The sequence below is a fragment of the Lagopus muta genome, chromosome Z (assembly GCF_023343835.1).
Source record: "Lagopus muta isolate bLagMut1 chromosome Z, bLagMut1 primary, whole genome shotgun sequence".
In the NCBI taxonomy this organism is placed as follows: Eukaryota; Metazoa; Chordata; class Aves; order Galliformes; family Phasianidae; genus Lagopus; species Lagopus muta.
The window spans coordinates 21,663,227-21,686,963 of NC_064472.1; the positions used below are offsets into that span (position 1 = coordinate 21,663,227).

Here is a 23,737-nt window from a genome sequence, read left to right on the forward strand (position 1 = left end):
GTTGGGCAGAAAAGGTTTACAAAAGTGAACTAAATATGTATCTTCACATTTGTCTTGTGATATATATAAATATAGAGGGGTGTGTGTGTCTATCTAAAAAGATGGGGAAGAAAAGAGATATTTTAAGATCCCTAACTTTAATCTCCAAAATGGAAATCACTCTTTCTGCTAAGATCATAAATTTTCTTGTATCAGTCTTGACTCTTGGATAGGAATTAAGTTATGCTTGCTGAAATTACTGCCGGTGATGAGGCTGAGCTGAGTGCAATAACATACACTATTTAGGAGGGCTTCCTTCCTTTTCTGTCATGAAGTTATTCATTTAGAGAAGAAAGTAGGATCCAGTGTCAAATTTCTCTATTTTTAGGTTGTGTAAAAAACTAATTTGTTGAGCTACTTGTTGGCAAGTACCTACACTTGCACAGAATCTGCAAGTTGATTAATTCTCCTGTCAATCACTTACTTTCCAGGAAAGTGAATTGCTATATAACAAAATTATATATTAAGGTTTGAAGGATAGTAGTCAAGGATGTGTAAACTCTCACTGATTTTTGGAATGAGTGAAGAATGAATGTGTCAAAATAACTTCTTGTAATATGAAATAACTAATTTGGGTGTGTGTTTTCTGTAGTTATATCCCTCCTCCATTATCTCCAGAAAGTAGTTGCTTTCACAAACCACTCATGGATAAGATTCTTTGTTCTTTTCATACCCAAATGTATTAATATTACTGCTAAATTAATATTATTGCTTTCCAAGTAGTTGTGTTCATTAATTCATAAATTCATATTTTTGTCTTTATTTTCCCTTTAGTTTGAACTAGACATTCACTGGAAGCATGCTTAAGGAAATCTTTCCTTTTGTCATGGTGGATGGAGAAGGGGAGAATCATGTAGTGGAAAACGAATTTTTCTTCTGTTCCCTGTGAAAGCAAAATGCTAGCTTGTATACATCTCCTGATGCAGTAGGACTGACTAACAAGCATTTTTTAATAGTCTTTCTGAGCCTATAAGGCTTGTTTAATGGAGTATTTCTCAGGAGTTTTGCTACTTGAAATGATCATTGTGATTGCTTACTGCTATCAGTGTGTCTATTGCTATGAGCAGTATGATGATGTTTTTTGGCTTTGTGTGAATTATGTAGTGAAATGATGCTGGTTGTATAATCTTTGTCCAGTAAGTCTATTCAAAAGTAGTAGATGGATTTGGGTTATGAATTTACCAAAATATATTCTTTGAAAATCTGAATTGCTGGATAACAACACTTTCCCTACCTTTCTCTTTCCTGCAATACTTGTACAGAACTTCATGAGGCTAGTCAGATTCTGATCTTTCATGCAATAGAAGTATTGAAAAAAGGAACAGAAGTAACCAGATAACCAGAAATGAACAACAAAAGCATTTTCCGCTTCTTTTCTTAATTAATAATTTTTTTTTTTTAATGGTGCATGACTTTCTGAAGTGTGGTAGGAAAATCCAAGTTGAGTATTCTCATGTTTGGCTTTGCAGCCACAAAAGCACTTGTTGTCTATCAGATGTTGTCTAAAAGAGTTGACTTTGTGCACTCAGTGGCAAAATCTGTCTAGCTGTGAAGAGTTCTGGTTTATAACTCTTCTGAAATGAGTATATCTCAAATGTAACGCATGTGCTTTTTTACTAAATGACCCACTCATCAGGGCTTTGAGTTGGAATCAGTTCTTGTAGTTAATTAGGCAGCTTGTGTTTTACTTAAAGTAAAGTATGTGGTAATGACAAAGCTAGAAGTAGCTGCTGTAGATACTTAATTTCTAAATTGTCATGTTGTGGATAAAAAAGTTAGGGGAAGAAGTACCAAAACAAGATATTTTTTTCTGAAGATTTTAAAAATGCTCATTTCTCCTTCTTCTAAATGTTTAGTTTTGGAGACAAGCTCAGCACTGTGTGCTTGTAGTACTTATGCCACAGTAGTCGTTTTTTTTTTCTTAAAGAAAAAACTTGAATCTTAGAAACAAGGAAGTGGTTAATGGTCACAGGAAACACTGCATTTGACAGTCAGGTGAAACTGATGTCTGTCTTTTGAGCTAGTGTAACAAAGCTCTCTTTGTCAGTAGGGAGAGAGAAAAGAAGATGGAGGAGAGTTTCATAATACCTAGACAATAATCGTTCATGTAAAAATCAGTGCAGTTGGTCATTGTGTATATGGCCCTACAGTTATTGTGTCCTTGCTGCTTCGGATATAGCATGTTACAGATTAAAGTACTGTTCAGTAATTGATGGAGGCAGTCACTGTCCTGGACATGTCATCTGAAGGAGTCAGCATGTTGGACAGTCCACTTGAAGGATGACACTTAAATCTGTGGCTGAACTGAAATTTCAACCTTACGTGGAAGAGGGTGAGACAAAGGAGAGGGAAGTTATTCTGCTCTTGTTAGTTACAAACCAAGAAAGTTGTTTCAAATCATAATAAAACAACAGTTTCTAAGTGGGATGTGTGTGGAGGGAGTCACTGGCCAGATACGAACTTCATTTAATATGATACTTACATTAGTATTTTTGGTCATGTAAAATTTTGGCTGTACATAGAAAGGCAGTAGGCAGATTTCAAAGGAAAGTTCCACTACCATAAAGGAAGACAATCTCTTCTCTCCCTTCTACCCCCAAGCAAACCAGGGAAGTAGCTATATGATCTTAGAGCCATGCATCCTTCAGGGTTTCTTGATTTGCTGGCTTTAAGACCTTGAGAAATCATACCAGCAGTATCTTGGCAAAGCTGAAACACAATTCATCTGTTAAATGGTTACATTAGAATGGAGGTTTTAGAGATTGCTAAATCACAGTAGGTATTCTGAAAGGGACAGAAGTTGTCTTATGTGCAATAATAGTAGTCATTAACCTTAGAAATTTTTGGAATTATTAAACTCAGTTTTGTGACTGAGTGCTTTATAAAAATAATATAGTATGTTAGAATCTGATATCCCCCCCAGGATCTTTTTTCTTTAGAGAATGATTTCACTTACCTACCTGAATTTGTTAGATTTTTTTTTTTTTTTTTGTATGGAATATGTTTGCTGTTTTGAAAGCAGATGACAAAACCACTCTCCTCTAATTTATGGTCCTCCTTCTGTATTTTGTCACCTGATTTGAACTGGCCCCAAGAAATGTCATCAAGATGAGGCAATGGGTGTGTTCTATATACATCTTGGACTTGCTTCATTATTCCTGCTTACTAGCCAGGGCTACATAGTAAAACTATGTCCTCAACATACCAAGTATAGGGTAATATTCCACAGATGCTCTCCAGGCAGAAAAACTTCTCAGAAGAGGTCCAACTACTTGTAAGCAACCATCTTGCCAATAGCTGTGGCTGCAGACTTTCAATAAAATCTCATGTTAAGCTAAATGAAAGGCGTCTGGTAGGTTAATTAAAATAATTGCTGCGTTTTGAAGGACTCATCTGTTGCTAGGAGCTGTATTTCCCCATGAGGTCTGTGGGAGTTTTTGTGACAGTGTGGATGGTATAGATTCTCTCTCAGAGAATGTGCTTCAGCTGTGCCAGAAAAGCAAAGCAAAAAGCACCCTTTAAAGAGGAAAGTCATCTTGTGTAGGTCCTGCACAAACTGTTGTTTTCAGTTGCATTTTGTTAACTCTGTAATTTCTTAAAAATCCATTCTCACAAATAACAATTGTTTTGAACTCAAGCTTGCTATCAATGCATGTGTTTTGGTTTTGTCTGGTATGAAATGGAGATGTGATAATCAGTTATAGCTTTTTCTGTATTTTGGCACAGTATTTATGTTACTTTGAGATTTTACAGGGGGTATTCATGAGTAACTGTAGAATGGCTCTTGAATTGATAAGTTACACATTACCATTTCAGTGTCTTCTGTATTTAGTTCTGATGTTAAAGCCAAAGTAATGAGTGGATTTGAAATGATTATTTTCTTATAAGGCCATTTATACCTGTCATCTTGAAAACATTGTCCAATTATTTTTTCACAGTTTCGTGTGGTGGACGGTTTGATGAAATCCTTGCTGCATCCTGGTGATTCTTTGATCCAAGTTCAGAAGCTGATTCAGACTCCTGTGCTGTGAATTGGCAGTGGTGGAGTGATTCGGGTAGGTGACTGTCTAGAGATATTGAAGGAGATAAAAGGAATGAAGTGTTTTGAGTACATGTATTGTTTTAGTTGTTCTATGATGTGCTACTAGTATCTTCTCTTGCCTTTGCATGTAAGATGACTAACCTTTGTTTTAATTGCTGATTTTATTTTATTTATTTTTTTTGTAGCTGGTAGGGAAGGTGTGTGAAAACTGATAACTGGTGGCTTTCTGTCAAGAAGTGTTAGGGGTATCTCTGCAGTGTAACTGTTTTGTTCATGCTTAAATCACAAAACATGTTTTGTGTACTAGGTATTAATGTGTTTGATTTTCTGCATTACTTTTTTTATAGAATGTTATGTATGTGAAGTAGTTAGACGTTTTATGGCAGTGTGTTCAGATGGCTCTGAAATAAAACTCAGCAAAAAGCACTTCTGCCCTCAGTAAGCTAACTTAAGTGCTCCCATCCTAGCCGTGAATTAATTTTTTGTTTGTTTGTTTGTTTTTCTTTTTTTCCTTTGCAGTTGCAAGCATGTACTCCTTTGGTTTTCTGTACCCATGTGAATGAAGTTGTAAGTGATATTTTTCTGGGAAGTTGAAATTTTTTTTTTTTTTTAATTTAAACACCTCTAATTCTGTAGTTCATCAACAGATGCAGTTATCTACTTGTAAAGAATTAGAGACAACGTAAAGTGATAAGGAGTTGGTTTTTTTAGTAAGTTTTATTTAGTAAGTAAAATATGATTGATGTGTTTCAGAATTTTGATCTTAATACATTGCAAAAGGAATTACTGTCTTAGTCCTTACTAGTACTGTGGAGCAAAACACATTTTTTCATCCTGCTCTCTTAATCTTTTTCTCTGTCTCAAGTATACAGGTACAATAACTTAAAGATATTTTTAACTATCCACAGAAAATGCTTAACTTCTGGAGGAGAAATATTTTCATAGGAAAAATATTGTCTTAAATGCAAATGGCGGCTCTGAAAGTGATGCCTCCTATTTTATTATGTTGGCCCATGATGTCAGAGGAGGATGTTGGTGGTATGACAGTAGAGGCTGAACCTTCCTACCAGTATTCCATTCCATTCCAGTATGTTGTTGCTGTGTGACAGGTGGCAGTAGAGGGGATGGTCTGACAAAATGGTATCTGGTATGCAAGTATGTGTGGAGAAAAGGTGTGTCATTGACTTCTTCCACACGGAAAATATGGCACCCCCTGACATTCATCAACATTTGTTGAATGTTTACGGAGACCAGCCAGTGGATGTAAGAACAGTGCGGTGGTGGGTGGTTCATTTCTACAGTAATCATGGATCACCTCCACTGGAGCACATTTTTACAAGTGAGGCATGCAGGCTCTTGTTCATTGCTGGTGAAAATACATAACTAGCTATGGTGACTGTGTTGAAGGAGTATTTTGTAGCTGAGAAGTTTTTCATTGTATTGTGTTCTTTTATATCCATTGTAGTTTCCATGGTAATAAATAGGAGGCAGTACTTCCAGAGAGATGTATATGGAAAAGATGGTTCCATAAGGGAACCATTATGAAATGATAATTTAGTTGGATTGATAGTTGGAAATTTTCTTTTTAGATGTGTTTTTGGGACTTATTTTAATAAGGCTTATTATGACTTATTTCAATAAAGATTATTAAAAGAAAGCAAGAATACTTATTTTGAACAGATTCCATCTTCTTTAGAGGAAAAGCTTAATTATTTCTTTAAAGTACCTGATATTCTGTGTGAGCATTTCAGAACTATTGTTTCTATACATCTTTGGTTACACAGAATTGTTCAGTGCCATATTTCTCTTGCTACACACCTGAGATTTATTTTGCAGTTCTCTGGCTAGTGAGAGATACTGTGAAATAATCATTGGAGAGATATGCTTTTAAAATGTAGATAGGCTGAGATTTCTTCAGTAAGCTTTTAATCTGCTGTTTACTATTAAAGCATCAGTAACAAAGCAAGGACTTCAGGCAACATTGCTCAACTTCTGTTTAGAGACAGATATTTCCTTTGTCATGGTATTCATATTTTTCACATTAGCTTGTCCTAACATGCATGCACAAATAGAATGATTGCAGATGTTTCAGTGTTAAGAACAATTTTATGTTGAATTGTAATCTCATTTTCATAATCCTAATTTCATTGCAAATCTTTTTTTGCCATTGAAGCGCTTGTTAAGTCTTACATAATTCAAATTGAATGGTTAATCTGTAGTTTATTTTTTGTTGCCTTGCTTTTGTTTGCTCTTGTCTATCACTGTCTTTGCACTTAACTGTTGGTTCTTTTGCATACTTGACTAATGAGCCATCACCATTTCCAGGGTGAAGGAAATCTCTGTTAACAGGGTTGTAAGCTTTGTAATAGACTTGTAGCTGCAAGCAGGTTTAGAAAAGTTGAACTGTAAAACTTACAATGGTGAAGTGTGTACTTCACAAGAAATGTGGTGTCTATTTGGAAGAGGCTTCTTGCTGCCAACTGAGTGTATTCAGCTGCTTCTCAAATTTTATTTCTGGAAAAGGTGCTTTAATTGTTGTGCAGCTTAATCCAGTTAGTACACCACTGAAAGCTTAGATCTATCATGAAGGTAATGGTTAACCTTGTGTAATTATAGATAGTGAACTTTAAATGAGTTCTTACTTGTATAGAACTGAAATCAATGAAATAAAGTTTAAGAACAAATAGTAAATGCTGAAGTTCATCATGTTTTGTTGTTGGGTTTTTTTTTTTTTTGCAATGTATTCTGCACTTGACAAGTCACTGAAATCTTCCTTGCATAGAGTACTGCAGCTTTATTTACAGCAGCGTTGTATTTTCTATTTGGTCTTCTGACTATGCTCCAGTTAAATATGCAGTTCTTGAAACCGTGTATTGAGTCAGCTAAGGAAAATCGCAATTCATTGTCTTGATATAAGGACTTACTGAATAAAGGAAACAACACTGGCTAAAGAGAGGCCTTGGTATCCCATCCCTTAAGTATTCTTGTTTTTCCACATGTCCAGTAGTTCTTGGACATGTTCCAGCCTTCTTATATAAGCCATGGGTACTCTGAATCTTGTTGACTTGCTGATTCATTTCTTCTTGTAGCAATAAGCTTTGGCTCAGATTTCTCCCTTCTTGGTTTTATTGACATGTTTCAGCATGAAGCACATATTCCAACATATCTCAGGTGGCTCAGCTGCGAAGGCTAATTCAGTCAGCACCAGGCATGTTTTGTCTTGGCAGTGTGTGTTGGAAGCCTGTCTTTCTGTCAGCCTGCTGTTCCTTGTAACGCAGAAGAGGAATAGGCTAACCATCCTGATAGGTGACATGATTTTTTTGCTCATGGACATTCAGAACTACAATATTTTATGCTGTCTTGCTGAACGCTATTTTAGTTTGAGGATTTATAAAGGATAGCAGTTAGCTGGTCATAAATGTGCATGCTGCTAGCAGTCAGTCTAAAACCTGATTAGGTTATCAGAGGATTGGCTTATGTAATAAATTCTTTGGTTGTCACTTGGGCAGAATTAGATAGTTGAAGGAAAACCACATTCATCCTTAATCTGACAAATTTGGTTTTAGTTCTGTGAAAAAAACTATTGGGAAACACCTCCCTTACATTGCATAAGCACTTCTTGGATCTATTTGTCTGCAACTAGCAAATATAAAAACTTATTATACTGGTCTAAGTACGTATAGTGGTTTAAGAGGAAAAGTATGCAGAGAATGCTTCTGTCTAACTTGTTAAAATAGCCCAGCATATTCTGGCTTCCTTTTCCTCTTTCACCTCCTTTTCCAGCTACACTGTCTGGTATGGATAGATATAAGTGCTAACTAATTTATGCAAACAAACTTCCTTTTGACTGTTGTCCTTGAAGTTCTTGGCCTATTCAGCTTGTTGGTCGAGGAATGACTGTGTTCTTCAACTAAGATGCAGCTTCTCTGTCACTTACAAAACTCATTGATTGTTTCCTACCTTATTTGATTCCCACTGGTTTCCCCATGGATTTTTTTTTTCTTTTTAATGCAGTTGTACTTTCATCTCCTGATACATTTGCCTGTTAGTGTGAAGATATGATGATGAGGCAGATGTGTTTAGCAAAATACTTTACTCCCGATGGTACTATAAGCAACTGTATAGTGTTGTAGTGGACATGGCATTGTTTTTCTGCCTAAGTATTTTATTTTATATAAATACAAATAGTGAAAGTTTACAAATTTTGATTTTATAAGTACATAAAAGTATGAGTTTCTTTCAGTATTTTCATGTCTGGAGGGTCATGCAACACTGTGGACCGCTGCATAGGCTGATGTGTTTTAGAAAAAAAAGCTAAATCAATATGGGAAACTGAACAGGAGGTGGAAAATGGAGCAGGTTAGTTTTCTAGCTAGTCTACATCTAATTCAGGCTGAAGAAGTTTTAGAACCTGAAGACAGAAAGAAGAATTTGCCTTTGATTTCTAGACAACTAGTATGGGAAGAATACTATGTGTTTAGAAATACCCGCTCAGTTGTAGCAAGTTGTCAGCCTGCATACTTCGGTGTCATTAGGTGGGCAATGTCTTGAAGTCCATCAGATCATCAAGGGCTGATAAGTAAACCTAAGGGTCTTTATAGAAAGAAGTTTTAGGTACTCATTAAAAAAAAAAAAAAGGGAGAAAAGTTTGCGTGTGTTCTATCTAATATCGCTGGTCCTTGGCATGAAGGATGTTAGGTTATCCTCCTTAACTTAGTGGCAGCTATTTGAATGAGGTGAGAATTGGATTTTGATTAAAACAACTTTACCTGTTTTTGACTTTTGAGAGGTAGAGGAAAAAAGTTAATACTTCCTCTCCTTTTGGCATTCTCTGGGACCACAGGCTTTAATATGGTCTCCACAAGATAGTGGGCTTGCTCCAAAAAGACTGTGACAACCCAGACAGAGGGCCAGTCCAGAAATGTGGCTGTTCAGGTCTCCAGCTGCAGGGAGTGCCTGAGCCTGCAGCTGCGGGAGGAGGGTAGCAGGGCTTCCTGCCACCTGTGTGAGGTGTGAGCAGATGGAGGAGCTGCTTAGCCTGGTGGCAGAGCTCAAGGAGGAGGTGGAGAAGCTACGGGCCATCAGGGAGTGTGAGTGGGAGATCAACTGATGGGGTGTGTGGCTGGCATGCTCTAGGGAAGGGTCCCAGGAGATATCCCCAGAAAAGTGGTGGACCCTCTGCCCTGTCATAGTTGGACAGATCTTACAGATGAAGAGGGTTGGAAGAGAGTTCTGACTTGGCATCACAGGCACACCCCCTGCCTGCCTGCACTGCTCCACCAGATCCTACTAAGCAATAGGTTTGAGATGCTGGAAATTGAAGGGGAGGTGAACGGGGAGGTGAGGGAGGATCTGCCTAGGAGGGAGCCTAGGGTGAGGCAGTCATCCCCATGCCTTGAGGCTGGCTCTGTCAGGAAAGATAGGAGGGAAATTGTGGTGGGCAGTTCCCTTCTCAGGAGAACGGAGGGCCCATTTGCAGACCTGATTGGTAAGGAGGTGTGCTGTCTCCCTGGTGCCCGTGTTAGGGACATCACCAAAAAACTCCTGGGTCTGGTTTGCTCCTCTGATTACTATCTACTATTGATAGTTCAGGTAGGCAGTGATGAAATCGCTCAGAGAAGCCTGTGAGCTATCAAAAAGGATTTCAGGGGTTTAGAGCGAATGGTTGAAGGAGTGGGTGTGCAAGTGGTGTTATCCTCTCTCCCTTCTGGGATGGTGAAGGACATAGAGCAGTGTAGGAGAACACTTTAAGTGTCTGAAAGATTGATGCTGCCACAGGAGCTTTGGGTTCTTTGACCGTGAGGTGGTTTACTCAGTGCCTGGCCTGATGGCAGCAGACAGTTCTTGCATGTCTCTGGGAGGAAAGCTGATCCTATCCCAGGTGCTGGCAGGGTTTGAGAGAACTTCAAACTAGGTATGAAGGGGGATGGGGATAAAATGATGCTCTCTAGGGTGGAGCAAGTAGTTCAGAAATTTCAACTAGATTTGATGAGGTTGCTATCATGGATACATGGTGGGATGAATTCCATGATTGGAATGCTCTGAAAGCCACAAGCTCTTCAGAAGGAATAGACAAGGTAGGAAGGAAGTGGGTGTTGCCCTGTATGTTAGGAATTGGGTAGATTGTGAAGAGCTGTGCCTGAGAAAACAGCCATGACCAGGTTGAGAATTATGGGTGAAAATCAATCCAGTAAAGGACATCTAGTGGTTGGGATCTGCTACCGGCCACCTGATCAGGGAAAGCCTGTTGATGAGGTCTTCTCTCTTCAACTCTGGGAGGCGTTGCACTCGTGGGCTCTTGTCCTGATGGGGGATTTCAATCACCCGGATATCTGCTGGGATAGTGGCATGGTGGGTGGCAGACAATCCAGGAGGTTTTTGGAGTCTGTTGAGGAGAACTTCCTGATCCAGCTAGTAGATGGACCTACCCAAGGTGAAGCCTTACTGGACTGGGTGCTCATCAGTGCAGAGAAAAGCATTAGGGAGATTAAGACTGGAGGCAGCCTGGGCTGCAGTGGTCATGCCTTGGTGGGCTTGTGATGTGGAGGAATACAGGCATGGCAGAAAGTAGAATCAGGACCCTGAACTTCAGGAGAGCAAAATTCCGGCTGCTCAAGGAACTTCTGGGTCGGATCTTCTGGGAAACTCTCCTTAAGGACATAGGAACAGAACAGAGCTGGCAGCTCTTTAAGGACACAACAGAGAGCACAACAGCTCTCAATCTCACAGCAGAAGAAATTGAGCAGAGGTGGGCAACCAGTATGGCTGAGTAAGGGCCTGCAGCTTAAAAAGGTACAGGAAGTGGAAGCAGGGTTGTGTAGCCTGGGAAGAATATGGGGATGTTGTCTGCGTGTGCAGAGATAAGATTAGGAAAGCCAGAGCTGAACTTGGTGAGGGATGTGAAAAATAACAAGAAGGGATTCTTCAAGTACATAAGCAGGAAGAGACAGATCAAGGAGAGTGTTCCCCCACTGAAGAATGAGGATGAAGAGCTGGTTTCCTCAGACATGGAAAAAGCTAAGGTGCTCAGTAACTGCTTTGCCTCTTTTTTCAAACACCTCCCCATGTCTGCCAGGACCCTGAGGCTCTAGGTGTGGGTGAGAGGAGCAGATTTTGTCCCACTGTAACAGTGGAACAAGTCCTAGACCTCCTTGTGAAACTGAATGTATGTACGTACATGGGGCTGGATGATATCTATCCTAGGGTTCTGAGAGAATTGGCTGATATGGTTGCCGAGTCACTGTTCATCATATTTGAAAAATCATGACTGTCTGGTGAAGTCCCTGGGGACTGGAAAAAGGGAAACAGAACAGAGCTTTTTTTAAGGAATGGAGAAATGAGCCAAGGAACTTCAGACTGGTGAGCCTCACCTCTGTGCCTGGGAAGATCACAAAGCAGATCCTCCTAGAAGCTTTGCTCAAGCACAGTCAAGGTAAAGAGGTGATTTGAGACAGCCAGCAAGCTTCACCAAGAGCAGATCTTGCCTGACCAACCTGGTAGCCTTCTGTGATGGAGTGAGAGCAGCAGTGGACAGGGGAAGGCTGATGAGTGTCATCTGTCTGGACTTGTGCTAAGCCTTTAACATGGTCCCTCACCACATCCTCTCTGAACTGGAGAGCTATGGATTTAAAGGGTGGACTGCTGGGTTAAGAACTGATTGGCTGGTTGCAGCCAAAGGGTTATGATCAATGGTTCTGCATTAGGGTGGAGGCTGGTCACAAGTGTTGTCCCTCAGCAGTCAGTCTTGGGAGTGGTGCTCTTCATCAATGACACAGACGATGGCATTGAGTGCACCCTGAGCAAATTTGCAGACAGCACCAAGCTTAGCGGTGCTGTTAATACATTTGAAGGAAAGGAAGCCATCTAGAGGAACCTAAACAGGCTGGAGAAGTGAGCCCATTTGAACCTAATGAGGTTTAACAAGGCCAAGTGCAAGGTGTGGGAGATGGAGAGTACGGCCCGACCTCGTTGAATGTCAACTTGCTTATAACACAGGGCTGGGAAAGGGAGATGAACAGAATAAACAGGGATTTTTTGTAGAAGATATAAGCTAAGCTCTCTGCTGTTTATGAAGAGTTGTTATGGAACTTGCTTTTTAGCCAATGGATTGTTAGTGGAAATGTATTAAATGTGCATATTAGAATATAAAAGGTTTGTTTAGAAGAAGACAGATACACAGCAATAAAGAAGTCTTCCATGCATGAGAACCCTGTGCTGTGTTGCTAGCTTGGGACAGTCGATACCCAAACAGGGACCGAGCAGGGACTTGACCTGCCTTCAAGACTGACCAGTCTGGAGTGCGTTGGAACAAATGCGGGGTTTGTTGAGACTAGTGTGGAGCACGCTGAGTTGGGGCAAACATAGCATGCTGAGGCAAACACGGCAGGCATTGAGAAAAACATGGAGAGCCTGTACAGGCATTGAGATAAACAGCAGACCGAGGATTCATTGTCCCTAACAACTCTGATTACCTCTCACTGGATGAAGGTAAGCATGCATACTATGGGGAACAAAATGACCTCAGAACAGAAAAACATCCTAGTTGCTTTTCGGTCTTTTCTTAAACAATGGGGGGGTGTCAGTATCTCCCCACAATCTACGGCAAATGCTTGCATGGGCCACCAGGAGGGATCCCTCCAGACAGTTTACAACCCAGAGTCTTGGGAAGGGATTGGGTGAAATTGTGGGATGCATCCTCTAAAGGTGATAAAGTGGTGTCCAGGTTGCATGAAACTTGGAGAAAAATTTTTGAAGCTTAAAAAAGTCATATGGGCTCATGGTCAGTCACCCCCGGTCTGTCAAAGGGTGAAGGAGCTGCAGGGTCCTCCTCAGACTCACCTGCTGTGCCAGCTACTTCCTTGTTACCACTGTTGCAGGCGGGGGGCTCACTGCCTCCCTTCCTGAGGGCCCCATTGGTCCCTTTGATCTTAGCCTGAAAGGCTCTGATGAAGAGCTGGATCTGTCTCTCCTGATCCACGCAATGCGTAGGTGCTTGTTGAGAGGGAGGCTAGGAAATCTGCTAGAGACGCAGGTGTGTTAAGGGCATTCCCTGTAATGGTTGCCCCAGATCAAGAACCACAGTGGGAGGTTATATTGTATAGTAAGTATCCTGCGAGATTTACAGTGTACAATAAGACTACGGCATCAGTGCCCTGTATACTGTCAATTTGATTCAATCCATATGTGATAGCTCCGTTTTTACACTGCATGATTTTAAAATGATGTGTTGTCTTATCATGACCAATATGCAGTATACTATGTGTGAATCAAAATTGAGAGGATTGGCACAGGCGACTGAAAATTGAGCACTGCTGCAGAGAAATCCGCTCGAGGCTGTAGATGTGAATGCTTTGATGGGGGAGGGTGATTTCTCCACTCCAGCTCTGCAGGCCTGAATCCCTGCAGAAGGGTTACAGTAAGTTCAGCATCTGGCAATGTGTGCCCTCCAGTCTGTGCCAGAGGCAGGGAGCAAAGACAGCCGTTTGTGAGCATTAATCAGCAGCCCCAAGAACACTATATGACGTTTCTGGATAGGCTTAAAAATTTGCTGGAAAAGCAGGTCGATAACGCACAGGCGACAGCTCCCGTATTTCAACAGCTAGCAATTGAAAATGCAAACACTGACTGCCAGAAGGTGTTACGTGCTCTAAAAAATCCCACTACTGGGCAAATGATTAATGCGTGTATGGATGTTGGCACATATCAACACCAGGTTATGCTAGCAGCCCAGGCGTATTTGTTGCAGTATCCCTTCACCAGCAGTACGGATGTTTTGGTTATAACCAATTTGGGCACTTTTGCGCAAAGCGTCCATGGAAGGGCAGTAAATCACAACAATTATGTCTGAGATTCAAAAAAGGCAACCACTGAGTACGGGATTGTTGGTCGAAATATAATATCAATGACCAACCGCTCCTTCCAGTGGGAAACTACTGGAGAAGCACGATGGCAGGGTCGCACAATGACAGCAAATTCCCCTCAGGTGGCTGCCGCAGCTTGTATGCCAGAAGCCATAGCAGCATCGGGGTGGACTTGGCCACATCCTCAGACACAATCTTAAATGATACCACTGTCACTTTACCCCCCACAGGTATTTATGGAACTCTGGGGAATGGCATGGCAGCACTCTTAACTGGACAGTCTTCTGCTACTAGATATAGACTAAGTATGACATGCTACACTACAGAATTGTGCTAGTATAGACTTCTGTTAGTTCAGGGTCACAGGTGTCAGGATTCCAATGGCATGTGTTGTATGAACTTGTCAGATCATTCAAATTCAATACATAAAAGCATTCAAGATTTACAGAACTGAGTTAAGAAATTAGAGGTTGATGACGGGTTGGATATATTTGGAGGCCTCTTTGTAAGGCTGGCAGTGTGGATACAGAATATGTTAAAAATAGTGTTAGTTTGTCTCATCATTTTTCTCCGTGTTTTAATTTGCATTCCTTGCTTATTGCATTGTGTTCGGAAAGTGGTACAAGATGTTTTAAATCATGTTTTTTTCATTAGCAAAGAAGGGGGAATTTTAGGAGATGGAGAGGTCGGCTTGACCTCGTTGAATGTCAACTTGCTGATAACATGGGCCTGGGGAAGGGAGATGAATAGAATAAACAGGGATGTTTTGTATCTAGACATAAGCTAAGCTCTCTGCTGTTTATGAAGAGTTGTTATGGAACTTGCTTGCTTTTTAGCCAGTGGATTGTTAGTGCGAACGTACTGAATGTGCATGTTAGAATATAAAGGGTTTGTTTAGAAGACAGATATGCAGCAATAAAGAAATCTTCCCTGCACGAGAACCCTGTCTCATGTTGCTAACTTGTGACTGGCACGATCCCAGGTGTTAATACAGACTGGGCTTAGAACCCCTTGAGAGCAGCCCTGCACAGAAGGACTTGGGGGTCCTGGTGGATGAGAAGCTGGACATGAGCCAGCAGTGTGTGCTTGCAGCTCAGAAGGCCAACTGTGTTGTGGGTTGCATTAAAAAAGGGGTGGCCAGCAGACAGGGAGGTGATTGTCCCCCTCTACTCGGCTCTTGTGAGGCCCCATCTGCAGTACTGCGTCCAGGCCTGGGGCCCTCAGCATAAGAGGTACATGAACTCTTGGAGCGGGTCCAGAGGAGGGCCACTAAGATGATCAGAGGACTGGAGCACCCCTCCTACAAAGAAACATTTCATCTCTGGAATCTCATGCTCTTATCAAACTCTTAAATTTTTTTTTTTTTTTTTTTTTTTTTTTTTTTTTTTTTGTCTGTGTTTTTGTTTGCTACTATTTCAGATCATGGAGAAACAAACCATGTAAGTGCCTCTGCATTAAATTTTCAAGTTAGCCTAAATAATGGTACCAGTCTAGCCTTAATCGTTTTAGTATGAATGTTTGCACAAATGTAATGCGTGTAATGCATTTTTGTGTGTTTTACTGCAAGGTAGTTAAAAATTATTTTCTGAACAGTATAATTGTCCTTTACAATGATATAACCCAAAGGAGTTTCAGTAAACAAACTGAAATCACCTATCATGATTCAACATGAGTGTTAGGTGGAATACATCCTCTACCTTAAGGTGACTTCGATGGTTAAGTGCATGCGATAAAGTGGAGGGAAAATATTGGTTAGTTTGAGTAGTGTTGCTCATTAACAGCCTGAAAATTGTCAGAACTTTATTTTTAAGCCTGGTTATAAATGTAAGAGACAAGAAAATGAAGGAATTAATTGTACTGTAATTTGTGTGAATGAATTGTCTAGATGTTGTTTTTAAAAAACTGATGATGACAGAAGTCAGGTCTACTGACAAGCTAAGTTTCACTCTGGACTGTGAATGAAATAATAGTTTGGGGAGGGAATGTGGAAAAAAAGCTGTTTCTCTCTCTAGTAGAAAGGGAGAAAAAGGAAAGAGGGAAACTCAGAACATAGTCAAGGCAAGAGCGAATTTACCAGAATTCGAGAAGCAGTGGGCAGAATAGTGCTGATTTTTCCAGAATCAGTAGAAGGATGTGCTAAGAACAGACGTTGGTGTTGGTGATTGAGATCAAGTCCTGGTACACAGTGAATTTAAGTAAGCAGTCCCCGGAGGTTCTCATCATCTGGAGCATTGCTGTGAAATGGGAAGCATTGGGAATGAGTTAGAAACTTGGGATGGACAAAAACATACAGGAAAATAAAATAAAAAAAAAAGAATAACAGAAAAGTGAGGAGGAATGGATAAACAAATATGCATAAAATAGCAGTGGGATGGATGAGAAAGCAAAAGAGGTGATGCTTTTGTTGTTCTCACCTTTATTAAGGATTTTATCACTGATTAGGGGGATCACCTGTACAGCACCATAAGGTCTCTGAGAAACATAGGACTGCTGATAGGAGTCATATTAGCAAGCCAATCACTTTTTTTTTTTTTTAACTACATTTTCGTTCTTATTCCAATATCTCTCAAATAGAAACTATTCTGTAATAGCTTTATGTACTTGGCCATAAATGTGTCGAATTATTTCATCCATGACATTATCAGTCTGTCTCCGTTCTGATCCCTTAATGGTATTAAAACAAAAGCTAGTATCTAGAATGGAATTAGTCCACTAATCTTACTACTGAGCTTTAATACTGAGATTTTTTTCCCTACTAAAAAGAAATGTTTTGCTTTTTCAGCTGCTGATGTAAATGATTGTTATGTTAAAATGAACCTTTTGGAGCAGTTAAGTTGCATTGTCTACTGCTAGACAGAATTTTGCCTTGAATGTCATCTAATGCAGTTCAGTAAATGCCTGTTTTTCTGTTAAAAAACAAAAACAAAACAAACAAAAAAACACCAAAGAAACAAAAGAAAAGAATACAATAATTTGCTGGTAATCAGGTGATTTATTTTGTTTATATGAAGTCTTGAGGTACAGACTTTATTTCTTTTAGCCAGATCTTATATTGACTTGTTGGAGAAAATCCCAAAGAAATGCTGTGGAATTTAAGGAGAGGAGGGAAAAAAAGTTTAGCGGTCAGATCAAATGATGCATTTCCTGTATTGCTGGAATATACTGCAAAGTGGGACCGCATTTAAGAGGGATCGGGAAGATGCATGAGTATTGTCTTCAAAATGCATTTCAGAATTTGCAGTTTGATAGGACTTCTGACAACAAGTGAAGGTCTTTCTTTAAGAAGACTGTGGAAATGGCAAGAGATTAGGATTGAGGAGAAACCTAGTGGTGATTTGCAGCCCATGCAGGCGCAGCAATTTCTGCACGCTAGCCTTAAAACCCAGCTCTATGTTGGTCTAGGTCAAACTTAATAAGAAGCCACTAGGAACTGGGGAAAAAGCTCTCATTGTAACCTCATTATCAGAAGGGGATGCAACAAGCTTGCATCTGTTCTTATTCAGAAATTGTCGTCTTCTACCTGTAAGTATAGTAACAATTATTATAAGTAACAATTATTTATAAGTAACTTATAAGTATAGTAACAATTGTATAAGTAACAATTGTTCTTGCTTTGTTAGATTCAGAAGCTCCATAAATTAAATCACTTATTCTAGAACAATTTTTGCCTGAATGTGAATTGTCTTTGAAGGTGCCCAAATCCCCATTACAAAATTATATGGCAACAAGTGATGGTCTGCATCTTTGACTCTCAGGCAGGTAGTGGGGAGATCTGACAACAAGCCAAGACTTTGTGTCCATAAATTGGTTCAAACCATGAGATTAAGCAGCAGCATTAAGCTTTTCAAGAGTAATGTGATAATGTCACAGAAAAAAACAGTTTATAAGTCAGTGGCAGATGGCACATGCCTTGGTAAAGTGTAATAGTCTAAAAATATGTTTTGATATGTTTTGATATGTTTTGAAATATGTTGTGTATGATTAGTCATGAGCAGTAGCTGTTAAGGTTACTTGTGAATTTAATATAACTCCAAACAGGAAGCTTCCAGGAAGATACCTCTTCAATTGTTCAGAACTTATTAAAAGTTTTAATTACAGACTTTAGTAATTTTTTTTTTTTTAATTCATCTTTCTGTGATTCCTCTTTGCTCCTGCTTTATCACCTACTTCAGTTTTGAATATGGAAGTGTACTGTTCTGATTTCTCTCTTTGAGAACGTTGACATTCAGGAATTGATTTTCACAATGCGCCCATGAGATGAGTTAACAATATAGTGCTATGACATTGAATTGGTGTGCCCAGTAGTTGACAGTTGAAGCTTTAAAAAGCATCTGACAGTTCTTTTTTTCTTTACATCTACCCAAAAGAAGAAAAACACTTGAACTTTTTTGTATAATTTTCTATGTTGAGGTGAGTGAGGTTAATGTCACTTCTGGCTATGAATGTTCAACAGTTTTGCAAGCAAGTTCTCAGATTGCTAATTTTGTCAAACTGCTCAATGATGTCTTGTAAATGAGTTTAGTAAACTAGTGAAGAACAGACGAAGTGCAGGAGGAAGTAAAAGATTTGTAAAAACAATTGTTAGTTGGAAAGTTATGGTTTTACATGCGTGTAGGGGGAAGTGACATCAGAAAATAGATTTCAGTGTGGCAAATAGCACCCCTCACCTCTGCCCTGGAAAGAAACAGAACTCAGGAATACCCTAACAATGACTTGGCTGGTGGAGTGAGAGCTATTATTAAGTGTACAATTATAGCAACTGCTTGCTGGTACTTTCTATTATTTAAACAATTTTAGAATCTGTGTTACGAAACTATGTTTGTTAAGTATGAGAAGTGCCACATATGGAGTAAACAGTTCATCAGATTACTAACAGCTATTTGTTAATCTATTTTCAGAAAACTTCTAGATGATTTTGATTCCATCAGCTTAGTCCAGTGCATTTTCTGCACAATTCGATAAATGTAAGTACAAAGTGTTAGAGTGTTCAGGTAATACTAGCTCAAGCTAATTTAAATATGAAGTCTCGAAGTGTTCAGTGAACAGCAGCTGTAATAGCCTGGCTAGCAATGAAAGGCCACAGGCACAAGACAAATTCATGAATTCAATGTGCTAATGGCATTACTAGTGACTGTAAATGTGCAGTCTGAATTTTTTGTATAAGTTTCTGCTACTGCATTTCTCCACAATCTTCTGCATTTTACTAAGCTGAAACCCCACTTGGATCCAATTTTCTACATAAGTGGTGGTATAAATGGCAAGGTATATGCTTGATTTATGACGTATGTTCAGAGTGCATCTGTTATAGCAGAATTAAAATTGAGGGCTATGTACTTTATGGTTGTAATGGGGTATAAGTAATAGTTATTAATCTGAATTGCTGGAAACCTACATTTAAATGGTGTCCAAGAGGACCCAAACCTCCACTGATCTGTATTTTAGGACAGTAGTGTTCACTCTGTGGCAGTCTTTTGGTTGTTTGGGAGGACTTGTTCTTGTTTCTAGTCATCTTCACCGTATTGCCTAGATTACTTCTATCTTCCTCGTTTGAAGTAGTTAATAGGTTATCTATGTTAGTGAGTCAGCATTTGCTCCTTGCTCACAGAGGTGCGGGTGTTGGGTGCCACTTGCATTTTACACACACCCATGCTCCCTATAAGATATATTACCATGTTTGAGTACTGTGCAAATAAACTTAAATATGTCCCTCCCAAAAGAATGTATTAGAAGCTATAAACAATATGTGGGTGTGATGTAGTAGGGAAAAGGGTTTGTGTGATAAAGGGCAGCAGGGAAAAAGCACTGAGGGTCACATTCATAGCATCGTATGAGTCAATCACCTATTTATTTTAGATGAAATGGTTTAGATAGTGCTAATGCATTCTGGTGTGGTTTATTGTGGGTGATGACTGATTCACATTTTCAGTTACAAATCTTACTTCTGGTTAAATAATTATATTCTGTCTCTTTGAGTATTCCTATTCTTTTAGTCATTTGTTTACCAAATATTTTGCTTTCCCCTTCTTTCCCATCATCAGTCTCTTGGGCTGCTGTGAAAGGAGGCAAAGGTATGAACATGTTTACTGTGGCTAGCAAGTAGGCCTCAGAAACCCTGACCATCTATAGCTATCACTGTCTGTCTAGGATACATGTGCTGATGGAGAAATTTTTAAAAATGGAGAGAGGAGAGGAGAAAGTAAAAAGAAGGGGGCTCACAGACACAAAGGGTGAGGGCATCAGATCTAAGTAGTTCTCTCATAGATTTGCAACCAGTCTTTTTATGCTAATGCTCTTGCCAAATTGTTTGTGGTGCTAATTGGCTTCCTGATGTGAAGTAGGTATGTCCATTCCTCTAAAGTAGTTGGCAGATCTATAGCAGCAGTGGCAGTACTTCAGACAGCTGAAGCTTAGGTGTAAGAATTATCATAATCTACAAGGAATTCTATTTTTGTGTTTGATTTTTATTTATATATTTTTTTTAAGTTTTATTCTGCTTTTTAATTCCTATGTTGAGTCAAACTGGATGATTTGTATTGCCACTGGTAGTAAAGCTATCTCAGGCTTAAGACCTTGATGTAGCATGCAGGTACTCATTTGATGCCAGTGAGCTAGCATAAATGTCACTTCAGAGCCATGGCTTTGTACAGAATTCTGATGGTTGAAGGAAATCAGCTGTAGCTGTTGACAGACCTGCTGGTTTGTAATCATGATCTGTGAGGCCAAAGTAACCAGTCATTTGGTCGACCTGATTGATGGCTATAGCGGGTTTTCTTTCTGTTATGCATGATGTGTTTCTTGGTGGTTTTTTTTTTTTTTGGTGTTTTTATGTTCAGATACTACTATAGCATATACTGCAGAGACAGAAAACAAATGGATGTAAAAATAGATCAGTAAACATGTTAGTTTTGTATTTAGATGCTTTGGTTTAAAGCCTTGCTAAAGGTCCTAGAAATTAAGTTTTGAATCTAAAACTCACAGGATAATGTCTTTACTTTCTACTTTTTCTGTCATTGGCTCTTACTATTTGAGCTAATGCAACAGCACTACAGTAAACAATCAAACAAGAAAAGTAAATATTAGTAAAGCATCATATTAAAAAACAATCCTCCTCAGATTTGCTGCAAAGAAATTTGGGCTTATAGGAAGTAATAATTCACAAGTCTGTGAACACTAGCTCTTCTTCGGTGAACTTATTGGTCATTCACTATAAACTAGTAACCATCCCCAATTAAATAGAGATTTGTCTAATTTCATTTATGTTCATTGATAGAGCGTGGTTCTATTAAAAAAATATTCCTTTTATTTTTATTTAATTGAAGGAAAGGATGCTGGAATTGCTGAGAGATGAAATGGTGTCTATTGTGAATTCAGGAAGGATTGAATACGTGATTATTTACCTGCTTTAGTAAGAATTGGAAAAGATTGGAAAAGATATCCTGGATAGGAATTATATCAACTAAATAATTTTGCTATACATCTCCACTGTTTGTAAAAACAAAAAAAAGAAACAAAAAAAAAGGTCTTATTTTTTTCTACTGGAAATGTTAGCAGGTAAGTCAGCTGACCTTCCTACTGTACACATTAACGTGGACCTTAGCTCAGGAGTGACTTTTGACTTTGACACTATGTCTAATGTTGAAATTGGGCCTGATGTGTTTACTGTTCATGGGCTGAACTACATGACCTGGAGAGAGCTCTTCCAGCTTCCATTATTTTTCAATTTAAACTACTTGAGGGAGTATAGAATACCTGTCTGCAACAGCTTGGCCTTCTGTTAGTGTTGTATATACAATTTTTTATGCCTAATGAAAATATTGCATTTTTTTTTCTTTAGGAACTTTTCATAGAATCATAGAATCACCAAGGTTGGAAAAGACCTAAAAGATCACCCAGTCCAACCGTTCACCTATTCCCAATAGCTCCCACTAAACCATGTCCCTCAACACAGCATCCAGTCTTTCCTTGAACACCCCCAGGCTCGGTGACTCCACCACCTCCCTGGGCAGTCCATTCCAGTGCCTGACCACCCTTTCTGAAAAGTAATACTTCCTAATGTCCAGCCTGAATCTCCCCTGCTGTAGCTTGAAGCGATTCCCTCTGTTCCTATCACTAATGACATGAGAGAAGAGGCCGACCCCCAGCTCACTACAACCTCCCTTCAGGAAGTTATAGAGAGCAATAAGGTCTCCCCTGAGCCTCCCGTTCTCCAGGCTGAACATTCCCAGCTCCTTCAGCCTCTCCTCATAAGCCCTGTGTTCCAGACCCCTCACCAGCTTTGTTGCCCTCCTTTGAACACGTTCCAGGGCCTCAATATCTTTCTTGCAGTGAGGGGCCCAAAACTGCACACAGTACTCGAGGTGCGGCCTCACTAGTGCTGAATATAGGGGAACAATCACCTCTCTGCTCCTGCTTGCAACACTGTTTCTGATGCAAGCCAGGATGCCATTGGCCTTCTTGGCCACCTGGGCACACTGTCGGCTCATGTTCAGCTGAGCATCAATCAAAAACCCCCAGGTTCCTCTACGCAGTCCTCCAGCCACACCGCCCCAAGCCTGTAGCGTCGCCTGGGGCTGTTGCGGCCGAAGTGCAGGACCCGGCGTTTGGCCTTGTTGAAACTCATTCCATTGGCTTCAGCCCAGCTCTCCAGCCTGTCCAGATCCCTCTGTAGGGCCTCGCTACCCCCAGGCAGATCCACACTTCCAGCCAATTTGGTGTCATCTGCGAATTTACTGAGGGTGCACTCGATGCCCTCATCCAGGTCATCAATAAAGATATTGAAGAGGACAGGCCCCAGCACCGACCCCTGGGGAACACCACTCACGACCGGTCGCCAGCTGGATTTGACTCCATTCACCACCACCCTCTGTGCCCGGCCCTCCAGCCAGCTCCTTACCCAGCCAAGAGTGTACCCATCCAAGCCTCAGGCTGCCAGCTTCTGCAGGAGAATGCTGTGGGAGACAGTGTCAAAGGCTTTGCTGAAGTCTAGGTAGACCACATCAACAGCCTTTCCCTCATCCACCAGATGGGTCACTAGATCATAGAAGATCAGGTTGGTCAAACAGGACCTGCCTTTCATGAACCCATGCTGGCTAGGCCTGATCCCCTGGTCATCCCGCACATGCCGCATGATCTCCCTCAAGACAATCTGCTCCATAACCTTCCCTGGCACTGAGGTCGGGCTAACAGGCCTGTAGTTCCCTGGATCCTCCTTATGACCTTTCTTGTAAATGGAAGTCATGTTGGCAAGCCTCCAGTCTTCTGGGACCTCACCAGTCAACAAGGAGCGCTGACAGATGATGGAAAGCGGCTCAGCTATCACCTCTGCATGTTTGTGAGACTTAAGCTTTTGAGAAACGGGCATCTAGATGCATAAAGATTCCTTGCAGTTCTAATAGTTGAGAGCCTCTTCATATCTTCCCATCTTGAACTTAGATTGGCCACTGCAGTAAAGGAGAATAAGAAATCCTTTTACAAATATATCAATGGCAAGAGAAAAACTAAGGATAATATCTATCCTTTAATTGATGCTGCGGGGAATGTGACCACAGATGACAAGGAGAAGGTCCTCAATGCCTTCTTTACATCTGCCTTTAATAGTCAGAGCAGTTATCTTCAGGGCATTTTGTGCCCTGATATGGATATCTGGGCTGATATACAGAATGTCTCCCCAGAGATTGAGGTGGAGGCAGTTAGAGAGCTCCTCCTCCACCTGGACAGTCACAAGTCCATGGCACCGGATGGGCTTCATCCTAGGGTGCTGAGAGAGTTGGCGGGGGTGATTGCTAAGCCGCTCTCA

At 40.2% G+C, this 23,737-nt stretch overlaps 1 protein-coding gene across 12 annotated transcripts in view; it reads left to right on the top strand.

Annotated features, from left to right (window-relative positions):
- The window catches only part of ERBIN (erbb2 interacting protein), a 111,463-nt gene that overhangs the window by 18,888 nt on the left and 68,838 nt on the right, over nucleotides 1-23,737 (top strand). For 8 of the 12 annotated variants that reach the window (XM_048930623.1, XM_048930626.1, XM_048930629.1 and 5 more), the window contains one exon: nucleotides 3,978-4,094. The gene's annotated coding sequence lies outside the window, so the exon portion shown is untranslated. Of the gene's footprint in view, nucleotides 1-3,977; nucleotides 4,095-4,600; nucleotides 4,649-15,360; nucleotides 15,381-18,839; nucleotides 18,906-23,737 lie in introns of those variants that run through there. The other 4 variants (XM_048930621.1, XM_048930620.1, XM_048930624.1 and 1 more) reach the window with 4 other exon arrangements.